Below are 14,385 nucleotides of genomic sequence, written 5' to 3'. Positions count from 1 at the left end.
GGCAGTAAAAGCATATCACTGTGTCTTCATTGTGCCTTGCGTGACTGTGGTTTGTCCAGCGTAGCCAGGGGTTTGTTAGCCACCCAATAGCTCACTGCCTCCTCTCCTTAGCTGGTTTGGCAGGTATAGCCCAGGAGTTAGATGAGAAAAACAACAACTGTTCATGTGAATATGGAGGTGTGACAAAGGAATCACTGCACAGTGTCCAAACTCTTTTTTCAAAGGAGAGCTTTTCCTGAGGATGGCCCCAGCTCTTGTAGAGATGCTCCCACATGCCCCCAGCAGCACTTGGTTGATAGCAGCCCATGGTCAGCTAATGGGCTGTGCTTGCTCTGAGTTAGACACTTCACCCGTGCCACGGCATGGATTTGACAATGGATTTACCACCTCCAATTATTTTCAGATGAACAGTTGGGGTGGGATTGCTAAAACCAGCCTGAGCATCCCTATTATTGCTCAGAGACGAAGCAGAAAAAGCAGGGTTTAGAAGGATGCAATGGGGACCCCAGCACCCGCCCCCAAGGCTCTGGTTGTGGGTTTGGGACCCATGGTGGGCAGTGCCAAGCCAACACGAGCCCAAAGCTTTTAACCTCAGATGTGTTGATGGTGTTAGTGTGGGCAGGATGGCTCCATGCCATGAGAACTTTCAGGGCACTGTGGAGCAAAATGGGTGCAGCTTTCTTTTAATGCACTGAAGTGGAGGCAAATTTCAATCTAATAATGTAAAGCAGCAATAACCATTATAATTAATTTATATAAAAGACATTATAAAATTACACTTGATGCATTTAAATCCCATCCAGGAGCAGTGCTCGTTTTCCAGTTAAGCTATGGGCTGTGCTAAGGCAGACGGGGAAAGAGGTATTTCAATATGTCTTATAATTTTATATTCTTTCTAATATCTCTCATGCTAATTTCATTATGCAACACAGTCAGCACAGTGATGTAATTATTGAAAAGTAATTTTGCAATAAATGGATTTAAATGTGTTCAAGTCCATTGTAAATTCAATCTCTTGGTAAAGGTGGATTGAACAGGCAGGAAAAAGGGAGCAGGGATGTTGCTGGGTGAAAACTGAGAAGTCCTGAGCATCCCACATCGAGCATCTGCTTACACCAACTAATAACATCCACTTCAGATGGAGACCACTCTCAGAGCCAGCCTCCCTCCCTTGGAGCCCCCAAAGCTGCTCCTTGCAGAGGGCACTTCCAACCTTCATGGTGGGGGAAATTTTGGATCAGTCAAGTCTCCTCCCAGAGCAAGGCACTGCCATTTCTGGGTGTCTGTGCTGCTCTCAGCAAAGTGGGTCCTGTGTGGGTGTCTTAGTCTGGATTAAGGGCTCAGTTACTGGGCAGGGACATAAAGATATTCTTCTGCATAAGACATGGGAGATGCGATTTCTATTCCTGGCTCTGTCAGAAACTTCCTGTGCTTCCTGGGCAAGCAGTATATCATCTCTGTGCTTCCATTTCCTCATGTGCACAATAGGGATAAGGAGTGCTTCCCCAGCTCATCGGTGAAATTAATGTAACATATGTAAAGTGCATGTATATCCCCAGATGAAAGGTGCCATTGTAATAATATTCAAATTATTATGGAAAATAGATAAAGCGACCAACCCCTGCTAAATGATCGTCTAGCTTTTCACCAGATTCATGAGATCCGTGTTAAATGTGATAAGAAAACTTCAGATGTCAAGTGGTTTAGAGTCAGGCTCTGCTCATGAAATGGAGCTGGCTGTGCCTTTTAAGTGGAGGATGAGATAGCAAAGAATTTGGGGCTGGGAAAGTTGTTGCCGTGGTTAAGCTGCCCTGGTTTATTGGATACCGCCATTTATCCTGAGGGGAAGGCTGGGGGATGCATGGCCTAATGGCCAAATCAGGACCAGGAACCTTTCTGTGACACCGAAATCAAAGTGATAAAGCAGGGGCTGTTTGGTCTTTCTGACCTCAGTGACTGCATACAAATTTGGGATATCCCAGAAAGGTCATGTGTGGATGGCAGTGACAAAGGGGAGACTGGATGAATTGGCTTAGTAGGAATCCTTCATCCACAAGGATTATATTAGACCTTCACCTAGAAGTAAAGGAAAGAGCTCTGCTGTCACTTGTAGAGCAGTAGCAGATACTGCAGTGGGAGGATGTTCAGGTCTTAGCACCGAGGTGATGATACCTCTCTGATGTCCTTTGTGCATCTCCCCTTCCCCTCAGCATCACTGCAAGGTATGTTTGGGCAGGACCAAGGCTTCCAGATAAGCATCACCCATATTCTTGGCACTAGAGGTGTATGTGAGCAGGACTGGTAGCAGGCAGACATTTGTGTGTTTCGTCTGAACAAATCTACCTCCTGGAGTTCCCTTCCATTGGGAAGGGGATGCTGGCTTGGCCTCCAGAAGAGCCATGCTGGGGATCACTGAAAACCTGAGCTCAGGGGAGATTTGACTCCAAAAGTGCTGTGCTGGTCTCTCCTGGCACCATTGTACAGTTGCCCAGCATCAAATGCTCAATTATAGACAAAATTGAACTTACAATTTGCTTTTGGGCAATGTGTAAATTGGCCCTTCATTGATTATTAATGAAGTGCTAATTGCTCTTTGCAACCAATTTTTATGCAAATGCTATTAGTGCTATTTGCACAGTCCTGCAATTTACAGTTTTACATTTGCAATGGCCTGGTGAAAAGATGTGAAAAGATGACAGCTTGTCCTAAAAGAAAACAAGAAGGGGAGGAGGGAGGCAATTGCAAAACTTGCAAAACTTGGAGTAGCAAAATAACACAATTAGGAATGAGAAAACATAAAAAACCCCAAACCAACAAAACATGAACAAACAAACTCTCTCTCTTTATTGATTGTTACAGATTCAGCGTTGACAGGGGTTGTTCTGAATGTAACAGGATCCCATGGCAGATGTAAACCAGACTCCAGGCATTTGCTGCGTGTTTCACCGAGGAGGTCAGTGTATGAATTTGCCTGTGAAAACATTGATGCGAGGCTGCCAGCATTACCCATTCAAGAGCCGGGTGCTTTTCTTGGTGACAAATGACGTGGTGTTAGTTTGCGAATCGAGTGTGGGCAGCTGCTGAGCTGTTTTGCCACGGAGCTCCTCTCCGCGGTAACACCTCTCCCTGCGTGGGGCCGGGAGCTGAGCACTCCCCATTGTCTGCCCAGGCTGCTGGGAACCCACAGAGCTCCTGCCCTGCTCACACTGGCTGTCTTTAGACTCCCCTTTACTTCTGCATCAGAGCAACACCTTGTAGACTCTGCAAGGAGTTATGTTTTGGCTGGGTCCTACAAAATGGGAGTGTTGTAGGTCTCACTTTGCTCGTGGGCAGTGAGGGTTTCCAGTAAGGACTTGTTGGCAGCTCCAGTTTCCTTAGAGGCTCTTGGTGTTCCTCTCTTCTCTGAGGCTTCACAGGAAGCCTGTGGTGGAGTACAAAATCAGATTCATCTCCAAGCTGTTCCCTGATTGATTCACCTATATCAGACAAACTTCACAGTGAGCTTCACTGCAGGTGTTTGGGGCAGCAGAGCGGCCTCATCTGCTGCTGGGGGATGGATGTTGCTGGTGGCACAGGGTTTGCTGAGTCCCTGACAGACATGGGTTTTAGTTTGGGTAGGGGCAGGCAGTCATCATTAGGACCCAGAGGAGGAGAAAGCAAGTGAATCACTGCCCAAGTGTGTTACCCCCATTCAGATGTCATTAAGGGCATAGAATCATAGAATGGTTTGGATTGGAAGGTACTTTAAATATCATCTTGTTTCAACCCTTCTGCCATGGGCAGGGGCACCTTTCACTATCCCTGGTTGCTCCAAGCTCCATCCAACTTCACACTGAACACTTCCAGGGATGGGGCAGCCACAGCTTCTTTGGGCAACGTGTGCCAGGGCCTCTCCACCCTCACAGGGAAGAATTTATTCCCCATATGTAATCTAAACCCGTCAGTGTGAACCCATTCCTCCTTGTCTCGTCACTCCCTTCCCTTGTCCGAAGCCCATCTGTGGCTCTCCTGCAGACCCCCTCTGGGTGCTGGGGGCAGCAGCAGTTGATCCATACCCGGGTTCACGGCAGAGCATCTGATGCAAGCCGAGGTCTCTCTGCTGCCGCATTGCCACGAGCAGCTGCCCCTCGCAGGGCTTTGCCGTGGTTCTACCCAGAACCACTCCCTTTTTGCTCCCTTTCCTCGGGCAGCAGCGCAGGAATTCTGCTGCAGCCGCAGGGATCGCTGCCGGCTGCCTCGCTCTTGCCGGCAGCACAGGAGATTTCCCCGGCTTTGACTGCCGCACGCGTTGTTTCCCAGTGGGATGCTCCTGGCTGCTCCTGGCGTGGCTGCTGGTGGTGCAGGGACCCGGGGTGCTGGGGATGCTGCGGGTACAGAGGACAGCTGGAGCCAGCAGCTGCTCCCCGTGGAGCACCGTGCTGTGAGGCCTCGCACAGACACAGCGTGGCACTCTTTTCCACAGCACCGTGCCTGCTGCCCGTGGGAGCCTGCCCCCACACCAGATCCCGTTCCTGACCTCGCCAGCAGCCTCAGGGGCCCCGGTGCTTTCTCAGCCCTACTCGCCCCTTGCACACCCTGCTCTGGTCCCCCTGTGCACCCTGCTCTGGCCACTCTGGCCACCGTCCCTCCAGCCTGAGGCTGGTGCTGGGCTGGGCATCACAGAGACCTGCAGCCACCTGAGCCACCGCAGGGCTCAGCCCCAGGACTGTGTTCAGGGGATGCTTTATGGCTGCTCAGAGCCTAACAAGTGTGCCTGTGTATCATGAATGTTTTGTGGAAAATAGTTTAGAGGGGAGTAGAAACTTTGTTTTCAATCCTGGCAGAACAGTTTGGATGAGACTTGGAGTTACTGTTGGTTTCCCTTGGTTTTGGGGGATATAATCTGCTTTTTCACGGTGGATGTACTAGTCTGAGTGAGGATCCAGATGTGACAGCTGAGGCTCCAGAAGATGGGAATGCAACCAAACCAATCCAGAGGTAAGAGACACCCAGCCGCCTTCCCCCAGAAAATCCCTGTTTGATGCCTGGGTTAAAATATGCATTGTGCCCAGGAAAGAGCTTTTTCAGCCTAGAAAAACCCAAGGAGCTGAACTTGGCCTTGACCTGAGATGGCTGGTGACACTGGACAGGTCTCCTGGTACTTTCAGGTGTGTGCAACAACACTCACAGCCCGCCGGGAGCAATGCCCCAGGGGCAAACAGCCTGCAGGCAGCCCAGCAGGAACCCCAAAAGACAGGGACCAGCACCACTCTCCCCATCCAGGAGAAAGAGGACTGCAGCTTCAATTTAAATAATTGTTGCCAGGCTTTCAGCAGTGACTCTTTGGTCTCTGAGACAGGATCCCTTGTTAGCAGGGCACTATCTGGGGACACCCCCTGCCCCGTGTTGCCAAGGCACCTTGACCAGAGGGACTCTCTGCGCCTCCTTCTGCTCCTCCCTCTCGCCTTTTGTTTTCCAAAGCAGCCCTGGCTCAGCAGAGCATCTCAGCTCTGTGGGCACAGACACATGCACAAGGCTGACTGCACCCCAAAAGAATTCTGCTCTGCCATGGACCCTCGGGTCTTTGCTCTTTGTTTAGGCAGAGATGGGGGAGAGACTATTTTGCTGGACCACTGAGCATCTTGTGGGCCAGTCCATTCAGCTTTGTGACCAGGATGCCATCTGCACCTGGGGTCCCAGCTTGGCAGATCAGTGTTGGGCTTCTCTAGGCCAGGTGGGCACCTTGAGGAAGGGCACACATGGGATGGTGGGATAGGAAGAGAATAAACTTGTTTAAGCTGTTTTAACTTTCAGATTCCCTCCAGGATTAAATCATGCTTTCCTTTTCAGTATTTTCTTCTGTTTTCTTTCCAACATCTGGTTTGGAAGGCTGTTCTACCGATGAAATAGGAACAAAGTTGTGTTTTCCCCCACTCCTTGGCAGGGACCGCCTGCCATCAGCAGTGGCAGTGTGGGCTGGGCTTGTTCAGCTCATCCTTAGTCTCCAGACAGCACAGGGAGGTTCAGAAGATGGAGGAGGAAACCTCTTCTTCCATATGAGAACACTTCTCTGCAGGATTTTCTTGTCCATAAAAAAGTCCCTGCTCCACACGGCAAATAAAACCCAAGAAGAAATCTTGGACCTTATTTTTTGTGACCAGCGCCCTGGCAGGACCTCATTTCAAATCCCCCAAATTTGAGGAATATGTATTTTAAATACGATGCTATGAAAAAAATGTAGTAAATATTTAATTTTATTTTTATTAAATACTAAATTGATGATGGCTGACACTTTATTAAAGTGTCAGAGTGAGTGTTTCTACATTCTAATTACTTATTCTAACAAGGAGGCAGCCTCGTCAGGAGCTGTGCGTGCTGGCGTGTGCAGGCGAGGGGCGCTCCTGGTAACTAACACCTATTAAACTATCATTTGCACCTAGAGGCATCTCATTAATATCTCAACTGGTGAGACTGCACTGCCAGTGCCTACCTGACCCAGGGTGTTGACAGGAGAAATGGCTCCAGGAGGCCTTTCCTCGCTCCAGGCTTTCCTGTACAAATAATTCCTATAAAATTAATAAGGACTATTCCACTTAATTGAATTTCTGATAAACGAAGATTCTTCCAGGTGCCTGTTAAAAGCATCCAAGAGATGCAGGAAGGGTGCTGCCCCTCATTCTGGGGCCAGCTTTGTTCCTTCCCTCTCTCCCATTCTTGCTTCCTTTGTCTCTCCAAGCCTCTTCTACCCCATTCATCTCTCCTGCTGCTTCCTCCTTGTCACTCTATTCCTTCCTTTCTTGATCATGTCTTCTCTTTTCTGCAGCAGTTTCCTTTCTGATCTCCCACTTGACTACCTTCCACTTCCCTGGCTCTGTCTGGATCCACCTTTATGGCTACCCTTCTCACAGACTCATTTTCCTTCTGGAGCCTTCTTCTTGTTTCCTCTCTTCTCCTTCCATCTTTGTTTCCCTTTCATCCATCTTCCATCTGGCTCTTCATCTCAGCAATATGACCCATTTCTCTCAGGTTTCCTTCCAGGCCCTGAAAAGGTTTTCTCAGAGGAATCTCCTCACTGATATGAGCTCTCTGTTGGATGAGGTTGTGGAATTTCATCTTCAGAGCCATCCAGTTATCAAGAAGATATGTCCTGCCCCAAAGTGAAGTTTGTCCCCTTCAAAAACTGATGGAACGTTCATTCATCCCACCTTCCCCATGGATGGAGACATACCTGTGTGTGGAGATGGGATTGTCCTCAAGCCAGAGTTTATATGACCATCACTTGGATGCCAAATCATTACAAGAGAGGTAATGGGCCTCTAGGAGGGACACATTGGAGTTTCAGGGCTTTTTGTTGCCTTGTCGCTCTTATCTTGTGCAGCTGCATTACTGGCATTTGGGTTTGGTCACCAGCTGTTGAGGTTGGCTTTTGTCATTCCTTTAATAAATATAAAAATAACCACTAAAAGATTATATTATATTTTTATTCTATTCCCATTAGAAAAACAAGCTAGAAACTAGACTTAGTATTACAAACACCAACTCGAGATTCAAAGCAAGTAACTTAAAAATAAATAAATACATAATGTAAAAAATATCATTAAATAACACATGAATAACAAGTAATGGGATTTTAATCTTCTTGCTAGGAGAGGCTACTTCTTCAGCACTAAAGGTGACTCACAAGCAGCATAATTCTGGGAAAGTTAAAAGTGGTAATTCGACAAGACTCAAGGATTGTGTGGGACTCAAAGGGATAAAACAGCCTTGCAGGGGCTCTCCTTCCTCTGTCTCCTAGTGATGAACAAAACTGGAAAGGCAGAACAGTTCAGAGCTGCTGAAAAATAAAAGATGATCACGTCTTCATGAACACCCAGGTAGGATGGAAATCTCTGCCCCGTGAGGGCGTGATGCTGAAAGCTGAACAGAGTTCAAAAGGAGGTTCAGCTTTTTTATGGATAGCTATATCTAGACTTGCATGAAGAAATTACTATTATTATTATTGTTACTATTATTATTATTGTTACTAGTGGTGGTGGTGGTCTGGAGAGCATCTCTGCGTGCCTGTACCAGGACTCCGTGAACCAGCGAAGTTCATTACTCTCTAAACAGGGTTTCTTCCACCAACTTCTGCTGCCTCCAGTGGCGGAGCTGAGACGAACCCTGAGACCTCTGGGGCACCTGGAAATGGGACTGTTGTAATCAGAACTTGCACTCCAGTTTCGTGTTTCTGTTCACATACTTCTGTGGAGACATCCAGAATAGAGATGAAGATGAGAAAGGAAGAGGATAAGTCAGGGAAGGAAAAGATTGGGTTTATGGTGGTCATGGGAAAGCCAGAAGGGAGGAAGGAGAATATCTGAAAGAAAGGAGAAACAGGTGGAGAAGGAAAAGAATTAATTTCGACAGGCAGTAGGAGGATGACAGGGGCCAATTCCAGCAGATGAGAACCTCCCACTGAAACCCAAAAGTATTTACTTGGGACAAGTCTTTTACAATGTATCAAACAAAGCAGAAAAGTTGATTCTTTTGATTAGAGTAACTTGGCGTTTGGTACTGGGCCAGTGGGTGAGCTAAGAAAGCTGAAACAGGCAAACAGGAGCTGGGGAGAAGGGTGCAGGAAATAAAAATTTTATGTAAGCAAAGAGTGTAGAGAGCACTTGGAGGGACTGATCAAACTATGTGTGTAGGATGGGTTAATGTCTTAATCTGAAGGAGGTGACAACCCAAAGTAGTGAAGGCTTGAAGAGGAGGTAGCTAACGCTGTGTTTGCTGTGCAGAGAGGACGGGCAGACATGGCAGGGGCTGTGCTGCCTTCCCCGCCTCGCAGCTGGCCATTGCTATGGGTGTAATTTAAGGCAGAACTTGGCCTTTCTTACATATTTCACTTACTCCCTTGATTTTAATTGACTCTGTTATGGGCATTTCAAGAGTTTCATGAGCCTGTGGTGCCTGGTTTCCCAGGTCAGAGGGAGGGGAGCGCTGTTCCTCTGCCAGAGGGGAAGGGAGTGCTGTGCAGAAGCTTTGGGATGGAGAGAGGGCTGTGAGTCGGTGTTGAACATGGGTGCCCCTTGTAATATTTCTATAGTGGCTTTGCCTCTTTTTCCCTCCACCATCCCTCTTTCCTCTCCCTGCTTAGAGAGTCTATTTGTTTATACTCATGGCTTTTGCAGGAGCACATTTAGTTCTGACACCATCTCAGCCAGGAGGCCAGTGGGGGATTCCATGTGTCCCTTGGCCAGAGGGCTGGGTTTGGGGTGGCTCAGGGTGCTGGGTCTCCCTGTCCCCATCGTGCAGGCGGGGTCCCCAGGGCTGGCACACGTGGTTTGGGCAGCAGCAGCACTGCAGCAGGGCAGGAGAGGGTGAAGGACAGAGGTGCCATGCCCCAGGGGTGGGCAGCCAGGTGTGTGCCCCACTCGTTCCGTGGCAGTGGATGGGGCAGGCTGCTCGGAGGTACAGCTGCCCGGCCTCAGATCAGTGTTTATTTTCCAGGCTGAAAGGAAGCTTGTGATCCCAAAGCCCTCTGTGTTTAGCCAGACCTCTCATTCACTTGCAGAGGAAACCCATGTCAGCCGCTCCCCTTTGTCTCCCCTGAGCTATTGCTTTGAATCTGAAAGGATTGGGTGCAGATTTCAAGGGATGTTCAGACAAAGGCTGTTTGAACAGCACTTGTGTAAATAATCCATGAAAAACTCTTTGAATAACGTCAATGAAATTTTCTCTGAATTTGCTATTCTTTTTCTCCAGCGGCAGAAAGAAGTGGAAGTCAGGAACGGGAGGAGAGTCGGAGGAAGGGAGGGAGAGGGGGAGGAAAGGGGTGGGAGAAGCACTGACACTTTTTTCTCTCTCAATGCCAAGAAGTAGCCTGGCTTAGAAAAAAAAAAAAAACCAAAAAACAAACCTCTTTGTTATTTTCACAGCTTTAAGAATAATCCCATACGGGACCTCCGTGTCCTCAAACTTCCCCGTACATTAAATGTAAGGGGACACCCTCGCATTTCGCACAGCAAGGGTAATGTCGAGCCAGTTAATTATTAGCCGTGTGGTTTAATGTTCACTTGCTGTACATATGTACGAAACAATTCCCCTTCAGCATGTCGTTTAGTTTGCATTAAAATGGAGATAATTGTTTCGATGCCAAATGTTCCCGTCTCGCCTCCCCCATCCCTCTTCATACAGTTTATACAAATTACAGCCTCAAACAAGAGGGACAAAAAGTCTTTGATTTGATTCCTTTTGAAGATATCCAGATTGAATCCTGTGCTGTGCTTGGGGACACCTCAGCCCGGGCTGGCCGAGGAGGGGGACAGGGGGGAACTCCGGTGTCTCCCCTGGAGCGACACGGGATGGGTGCGGGAGGCTGCGCCCGCACCGAGAAGGGGCTGCGGGGCTCTCGGCTTCTTCGGGAGCCGGTTCAGTGGATGTCCAGGAGATGGAGCAGTGCTTCTGTGGCCTCTGCCGCCGGTGCCCCTAACGAGCCAGTCTGTCTGAACTCGGAATGAATTTTGTTCCCTTTTCATCACTCCCTGATGTCCAGCTGCTCCTGTCAACACCTTCTTATAGCATGTAATTCATCGCTCAGAGTGACAGCTGGGGCCGTGGGGCTGGGACCAGCTCCTCCTGCCATCGGCTGCACCCAGAGAGAGTCCCTGGCCAGAGCAGGGGCTTCCCTCGCCCCCTCCCCGCACCTGGGGCTCACAACTCTCCAAAGGATTCCCCAGACAAACCCAGCGGCAGCTCGGCTCGCCCTGTCCCCCTCCTGCTCTCACTGGGGAACCTCTGCTGGGGGTTTTGTGGGGAGCATCTCCCTTCCAGACCCAGTCCCCAGGAGGTGCTGCGGGGCTGGGGGAGGCTGGTGAGAAGGGAACAAGGCACTGCTGCCAGGAGGGAGGATGGCCGTGGCTATGCCGGCAGCTCCTGCAGGATGCAACACCACCTGAGCAGCGACCACCCAGTCCTTTTATTCCTGACGTTTGGTTTATTTTGACTGCAGGTCAAAGCAGGAGCAACCTTGTCCCCAGATTTATGGCTTTGCACCCAAATAATGAATAGTGACTGTCACCCCTTGCATCCCCAAGGCACATCTAACAGGGAGATGCTTTGCTAATGCCACCGTGCACAAAAATGTGCAGCTTCCTTTTGTACCAATCCCCAACCCAAATGCCCTCTTCCCTTCAGTCTATCCATCAGTTTCTAATAATTATTCTTTAACTCAGCACTTCTGCCTTCAATTCTTCCCCCATACCTTCCTGCTTTCCCATAATTTATTCTATATTTCACCCATTTCTTGTCCTCATTTATAATTCTTCTTTATTTTATTACTTTGCATAATTTCCTTTTAGGATTTGTCATAAAATAAATTCTGCCACCTCTGTCTTCTCATTTCTGCTCTCAAGTGTCAGTGAGTTCTCTCCTGAAGCCGTTTCCAATGACTCCCAAACCCCTGTGCTGGAGCTACACCAATCTTGGAGGATCTGGGAGGTCTTTCCAAATGAATCAGAGCCCTGAGTGACGTCTGGAAAGAAGACCCTGTGTGTAAATCCAGGGAGAATCTCCAGCCAGGTTCTTTTCCTGTGGTGAAATGCTGACATGGGCAGAATCATCATCTCACGATTGACCAAATCTGAGCTAAAAATACTGATGACTGAGAGAATGAGGAAGCTGAAGAGAAAAGCCACTGACATGTTGATGTCCAATCTGTCCTGGAAGGCAGCAAAGCACATAGGGAAACTGAGGCACAGAGCTCTAATCCACATCCTTCAGTGCATGAGATGCTTGGCTCTCTTTGAATCCCAAAGACAGAGACATCTGACATTTTTGAGAGTTTGTGTCTGATTCACCTGTTCAAGGTCACACAGAATACTTGTAGGATAGTGATAAAGAAAACAGAATGCAAATTTTCTGTGCTTCATCTCAGAATCTGAATCTTTTAGCTCAAATGTGGCCCAGCATGAGGAAGAACAGAGGATTTGGATGAGCTGCTCTACATTTCAGTGTGCTCCATCTCCATGAAAAATAGAAACTATTCATGTGTAGTTGGAGTCCAAATGCTGTTGTCTACTGGAGAAGAAGGTGGACCAACCACATCCATTGAGCAGCTCCAGAGCTACGAATTTCCAGTTACCTCCACAGAGTGGAAATTTGGAATTTGCTCAACAACTTCTATGCAGGGTGAAGGATTTGGGTAAACTATGGGAATACTGATTGATGAATGGTCCTTGCTGCCCAGATACAGGGAGATGCCAGAACAATAGCTTGTGATGAGGCTCTCTTGCCCTTGGAAATTCCTTTTCAAGAGGTGAGCACCCAGGAAGGACCATCTCTATGAAAGGCAGTAGAGCCTTAATGCACACATGAGATCTGCAAGGGGAGGAGGTTGCATTCAACAGAGGTAAGAAACAATCAACCCCCAACCCTGGTAATGTGGGCCCCTCCTCGAAAGCTCCTTTTTCCCTGCAGATACAAAGAGCTCCCTTCCCAGCACAGTCTTGCAGCAAAGTTCAGGGCCATTCCTGGAGGTGGCAGTGCAGGAATCTGTGGTTCACTTCATTTTCTAGAGGGTCCTGATAAGAGATTATCGAAACAAATGAAAGGACTTGCTCTGTGCCCAAAATCTGTAGCAGTTCCTCCACTGCAGGCATCCTACCTGCCTTGAAAACTCCCAAGTTGTGGCATCATGCGCTAAGGTTCATGAACCCTTTTGAAGGCTCTTTTTGAATGAGCCCAGACCCAAAGATGGCTTTGTGTGCGAGAACCACGTGGTGTCATTTGCCGTCCCCTTGATTTTTAAGATTCTTGGATCTGAAGCTCAAAGTAAAACACACGAGAACAAAACCTCAGAGGAACAAGATAAAAAACATCCTCCTGGTTCTCTGTGCTGGATGAAAACCTCCAGCTTCATCTTCCTAACGCGTTTTGTTTTGTTTGGGTTTTTTTTTTCCCCTAGTATGGAGAAATCCCTGTGTGGTTTGGGTTTGCGAGAAGGATTTTCCCTTCATGCGCTGCCACAACCACTGAGATCAGCTGAGGCACTCGAGTGAACGGATCCTGGATGTAATTGTCTGAGGGCTGGTGCCAGGTTTTTCAGAGGAGGGACCGACTGGCTGTGTTTCAGTTCCACCTCTGCCTTGACAGAGCCTGTCTCCTTTAATCATTAGAGTTCAGTGCACGGCTCTCGCCTGGCACAAGTTGGAATCTCATTTGTTTTGGAGGGAGATTGCTTCTTTTGTTAGTTTAGGTCTTTTGGTTCCAGTTGTGTAAACTGGGACGAGCTGATCCCATTGGCTCTGAGGAGCTGACAGCCAGGGGAAGGCTGGTCTGCCATTCAGTTTTGGGGTTTGGTTTTAAATCTTTAATATGTTCTGGTTTCTGTAATGAGGCACGTTGTACGAACCACAAGCTGTATGAGTGTGTGTTTTTCCCAAACTCAGGGCAGTCAACACAAATTTGGCGCCATAAACTGAGTTTCCTGAGCAAATTGAGTTCTGAATTTATTCAAATGGAAGTGAATGTTGCATTATTACAGCCTTGAAAAACTCTAGTTAATTTATGGTAGTATAAAATCCATTTTTTTAATGACAGTGACACTGCCAAAATCTTTGCAGATGCAGAAACAGCTTCACAGGAGAATTTCAATCTAACATCAACAGGAGATTTGGAAGATGAATTGTGCAAGGATCTCCTTCCTCCAAAGATGCTGCTTTGTTTTGCTTTTTAGCATTTGGTTTGCCTCTAATATTGTCTGGTTTATGATGTTTTAATTATTGCTGTTTATTTATTATAATCATATTTTAATTGTTTGTGTAGTGCCTTGAGTGCCTTGGCAGGGGGGCGTGTTATAAATTAAATTATTATTAAAATGTTATTATTATGTGTACCTACTCCAAACTAAGCTAGAGCAGGGAACACACTCAACTGCCTGGAATTAATTTCTCCCTTCTCTTTTCCTTTGTCTCTACTCTGCAGCATAATTCAAAGGGTTGGAGACAGAAAAGGATCTTCCACTGACTTCTCCTGGGGCAAGGCAAGTGAGGGGAGCTTTGCTCTGGGCTCCCTTGGGAACCCTGTGCTGCCTCCCTTGGGTCCCAGAGATGAAATTAGGGGAAAAGTGTGCTCTGTGAGTTAGGCAGAGGTTGGAGTTATTTTTTAAGGGGGCTGGTTGATGTTCACTGCAGTACAACTGCATTTCCCTGTTCTTCAATTAAAAGGGAGAGTGTCCCGTGTGCTTGTGGTGTGCTTGGAGGGCTTGGCCCTGTCTGAATCCCACTTTCCATCTCCTGACCTTTCTGGTTTGCTGCAGACATCACTGTGGGTCCCAGCAGGGTCCCTGGCAGCCCAGAGAGACCCCATCTGGGGAGCCCACAGCTCTTGAAATCACAGCCAAGGTTTCAGCCTCTGGCCCCACTCCTG

General features: G+C 48.0%; 1 long non-coding RNA gene across 3 annotated transcripts in view; it reads left to right on the top strand.

Annotated features, from left to right (window-relative positions):
* Window positions 1-14,000, top strand: part of LOC121669079 — a 28,446-nt gene extending 14,446 nt beyond the window's left edge. For 2 of the 3 annotated variants that reach the window (XR_006017610.1, XR_006017608.1), the window contains 5 exons: window positions 2,860-2,953; window positions 4,824-4,977; window positions 7,006-7,284; window positions 7,626-7,853; window positions 13,942-14,000. This is a non-coding gene — a long non-coding RNA (uncharacterized LOC121669079). Of the gene's footprint in view, window positions 1-2,859; window positions 2,954-4,823; window positions 4,978-7,005; window positions 7,285-7,625; window positions 7,854-8,006; window positions 9,761-13,941 lie in introns of those variants that run through there. The other variant, XR_006017609.1, reaches the window with a different exon arrangement.
* Window positions 14,001-14,385: the final 385 nt, after the last annotated feature.

This window comes from Corvus kubaryi, unplaced genomic scaffold (assembly GCF_017639235.1).
Source record: "Corvus kubaryi isolate FWS band 111438036 unplaced genomic scaffold, C.kubaryi_AGA036_p1.0 37387, whole genome shotgun sequence".
NCBI lineage: Eukaryota > Metazoa > Chordata > Aves > Passeriformes > Corvidae > Corvus > Corvus kubaryi.
This window is presented reverse-complemented; position numbering and strand designations above follow the sequence as displayed.